The sequence below is a fragment of the Agrilus planipennis genome, unplaced genomic scaffold, assembly GCF_000699045.2.
Source record: "Agrilus planipennis isolate EAB-ADULT unplaced genomic scaffold, Apla_2.0 scaffold606, whole genome shotgun sequence".
In the NCBI taxonomy this organism is placed as follows: domain Eukaryota; kingdom Metazoa; phylum Arthropoda; class Insecta; order Coleoptera; family Buprestidae; genus Agrilus; species Agrilus planipennis.
Window position 1 is genome coordinate 1 of NW_020439375.1, and position 4,330 is coordinate 4,330.

Here is a 4,330-nt window from a genome sequence, read left to right on the forward strand (position 1 = left end):
AAATATAGGTCGTTTATGTCTTAAAATCATACAAAAGCATCATTTTATTTGTGTGTACATATATATAGAAGTAAATAATAGGATTCATAATAAAATTAGATAAGGAAGGATAAAAGCCCAAATAAGAATGTTTTCTATATCAATGATAAAAGGTTTTATGTCATCGATTAGACTTGTTTCATTAGTTTAATCCTTTAGCTTAATTTTTAAGACGATTATTTTCATATTCGCGAAAGACATCGCTTTATATTTATAAACCTCTTAGGTTGACAGTGCCCATTTCCCTGATGAAGTGGGAAAAATTGCCAAATTATTCAAATTTACCTACTGAGAAAGAAATAAAAATCAGTCGTTGGCAGCAGGATTTTTTCGCCGTGTTATTTATTATTGGCTCTTATTCTCTCCCCTTTTTCCATTTCATCATCAGCCACGTTCTACATTTATTGCAACTCAGAATATGTAATCATTATTTTATATGTACTAAAATGTTTGAAGAGAAAGTTACCTTTACGAAAACAATCAAATTTTAAACCACAAGGAAAAATACAATTGAATCTTTTCAATCACTGTCGGTTCTAGTAAGAAATATCTCGTCGAAGTAACCGAAGGAAGTTTGTTTTAAAATAAAGCAACTTAATAAACAGGCATTCGAATTATACAAAATAATACTTTGAAAAACTAGATATTAAACTTATTTGTTACGCTTTTACATTCTTAAATTTATGATTAAATAAAATTTATGATAAAAAAAAATATTTTTGCGTACCTCAGTGTGTGGGAGTATCATAAAAAATGTTCAATTTCAATTACCCGAAGTACGAGACCCTTTTAATTGTATCTGAATTCTATAATTAAATTTTGATGCAACTTCTACTCATTAGTATACGCACTAAATGTGTGCTCCCTTTTTTTTTGTAGCTTTTGCAATAAAAATAATGTCACAATGAATACTACAAAAAATACTAACTCTCAAATTTATATACGGTAACAAATAGCTGCAGGTATTCTGTTTTGGGTCCCCGATCTAATAAACTACATCAAAAATGCCGATAGAGATTGACAGATAGTGAAAAATATTCTTTATATTTTATTAGATTAGACCTGATCAAGGTTTATGTTTGTCCAAATATAAGCAACTATTAGTTTTCCCGTATGAAAGCTGCGTGCTGAAACGGGTCATTATATTTTCCGGCGCTACGAACCGCAGAAAAGCCGTCGACTTTAAAATATTTACATTTTCAATTTGCCACGACGTGGTTTGCGCAGCTACACGGGTCATTTGTGGCCTGGTAGCTACCACGGCTCAAAGGTAAGTTGCCCGTAACAAATTGACCCTTCGGTAGATATATCCCGAAAACTAGTCCCTGGAGAACGCGCACGACCTCTATCTAGCACCAGCCACAATCTGCTTAACTATTTCGCTCGTTCCGAAAGAAAAATTTACTTTCGTATCCTTCTATTATCGATTCGAAAATTCCGACTGCCGAATTGTTCTCGTAGAATTTCTATCCCATCTAGAACTATTTTAAGCCGATGTGTTTATGTTTGATTGATTTTTACATCATAAAACGTTTTATTACATATTAACAGCAGCGGATAATAGTCGTGTAAACCTGTAAACTCCCGATAGTTTGGCAACTCCAAAAAACATTTTTTTAAGTATTATCAGAGTTGACTAATTGTGTTCGAAATTTACTTAACGTATGCGAATGACATAATGTTAGTGGAAAATATGGAAAAAGTATGATTAAAAACTTAAAAAACATATTTAGTAAAACAAGTTTAGAATTAAATCCGAAAAAAATAACATGATTTTGAATGAATGCAGAAAAATCATGAATACGAAAGCTTCGGAAAGAACAAAATAAGGAGCTTTTATGCAAATGAAAAGATATAACGGAATTAAGATTAAGAGAAGAGATGGAAGAAAACATAATTGAAGAGTGGAAAAGGAAGAAAATAAGGTAGGTAGAAGAAGAAAAAAATAAGAAAATCAAGATATGCAAAACAAATTATTTACAATGGAGACAAGAAGAAGTTCCAGAATATCTTCAAGAAAAAAGGAAAAATAAAGAACATAAAAATAGTAGCTAGATTTAGAATGGGAAACGAATGGAAAGAAATCAGATATTAGCTAGAAAGCAGCGAAAAATTGTGCAGACTTTGTTAAGAACACAAGGAAATAGCAAAACACCTAATGTCATTATGCTAAGCATAAAGAACAGATGGAAGACTGGAAAAATTAATGGCAGGATCAGCAGAGGGAGTGGGATGAATGTAGAAAACAGCAGATCTACGACAACTTGTGATAACATTCCAAAAACTTGTTATGCACAGTATGTACTAAAAAAAATTAACGCTACTGGTTTCATTTGAATAAGTCTTCTTTTTCTTTTTGGGTGTTTCATTCCCACCAGCCAGTAATGCTGGTGGGCGGGCAGTTCCTCCGGACTACGCCGGAAGGTAGGGCGGAAGGCCCTCTTCAGCCTGCTTTCAGAAATCGTGGGAATGGGTGGATAGTGGTTCGGGTGAGAAAGATGAGACGGACGAAATGAAGACAGAAGAGAATGAAAGATTAACTGTGGAATATTACTGCCTCAGCATTTGCCTAAGTGGTCCAAGGAAACACCAGAAAAACTTGGACCAAGGCAGACGGACCCGGAATCGAACCGGCGTCCTCCCGAATGCTAAGCAATGGTCTAGACCTCTAGGCCATGTCGCTCGGTTTGAATAAGTAAAATCGGAATAGGTACTTAACATTTTAATTAAGTATAAGTGCAGGTGGGCTAAATGTACGAGGTGTGTTCAATTAGAACTTTGAAATAGCGCGTCAACCGATAGAGGGAGTGTTATATATTCCAACCAAACCTCCATATTATGTTCACCTGATGTTAAGAGATGTTTAACTTTATTATTTATTAATTTGTAATTGTGGTGTGTTTTATTTATGGGTTGTAATTTTATTTATCCTTGTTGCAGGTTAAACTCGAAACTAGCACGAACATTAATAAACCATCGCGAGTTATTCACATCCGTAACATTCCGAACGATGTGACTGAACCGGAAATAGTCCAACTCGGTATACCGTTCGGTCGTGTAACGAATGTCCTGGTGCTAAAGGGTAAAAACCAAGCTTTTTTGGAAATGGCCGACGAAAACGCCGCCACTTCCATGGTCAATTATTTTGGTAATTGCATGGCCCAACTACGCGGACGTGCAGTTTACGTTCAATTTTCCAATCACAAGGAGCTGAAAACCGACCAAACCCATTCGAATGCGGTGAGTAACTTAATTTTTTACATGTTAGGGAACGAATTTGTTGTTTATAATCAAAATTTGCAACTTTAATAGCTTTGTTTGGTGGTATAGGTACCGTTGGATGAAGTAGGATGGTATACGAGACAAAAAAGTCAAAGTGTTCATAACTAGGCTATGTTTAAATTTCTTTTTAATAAAAAATAACAGTTGAGATAAATAAAAAATTATATTTCAAACAATTTAACTGGGGGAATTATTAATTAATTTGTTAGTCATTTCAGTCATTTCAGCATACACCTCTCAAAAGTGATGAAATACTAACAAGTGATTTTTTTCTGTGTTATGTATTTTCTGTCTCCTGACCTCCTACTCCTTACGTAGCTATATCACTAACTTATGCATCCATTAAATGTTACTAGTCATTCATGCGAAAATGTCCTTATTGATTTCACATCTGAACAATTATTTGCCAAAGTTTTAATAACTACGTTGAGATTTAAAGACATGATAGGTAAGGAAGAAACAACAAACAAAAGCATCAATTGTAGCAATTGTTGAATTTCATATTGATAGAAAAAGAAATTATTAAATATTCCAGATTTTAATATGCAATACATACATACATAAACTAGGAGCATTATGTCTTGAGTTGGAAAATACATGTATTATAGTATCATTCCTGGAATGAAATTGATAGTTATCATCGATTGATTTTTCCCATCAGTGTATTGTTTTGTAAAGTGCACTTGGTGCAACTGCATTCCGGATATTATACAATCGCATCTTGTTTCCCGTTATAAATATACTTTCAACTCAAGAAACCTGTTCTTTCTCTTTAAAAGTGAATGCGGAAAGAAGAATGCGGAAATGAACATTACGTATACTTCGACAATTCATACTAAATGGAAATTTCTTAGTGAGCCATTATTCTGTTGTTTGCATATCGAATTTTTCCATGTTTGCTTTGTGATGTTTGTAGGAAAATAGCATCATTATTTTAGAACCACTGGGGTAAAATACGCGTATGTTAAAGCCGTTTAACTGTAAAAATAAATAAGTATATTTGTCAAAA

At 33.6% G+C, this 4,330-nt stretch overlaps 1 pseudogene; it reads left to right on the plus strand.

Annotated features, from left to right (window-relative positions):
* The first annotated feature begins 2,979 nt into the window (after window positions 1-2,979).
* On the plus strand, window positions 2,980-3,279 carry LOC108743625 (annotated as a pseudogene).
* Window positions 3,280-4,330: the final 1,051 nt, after the last annotated feature.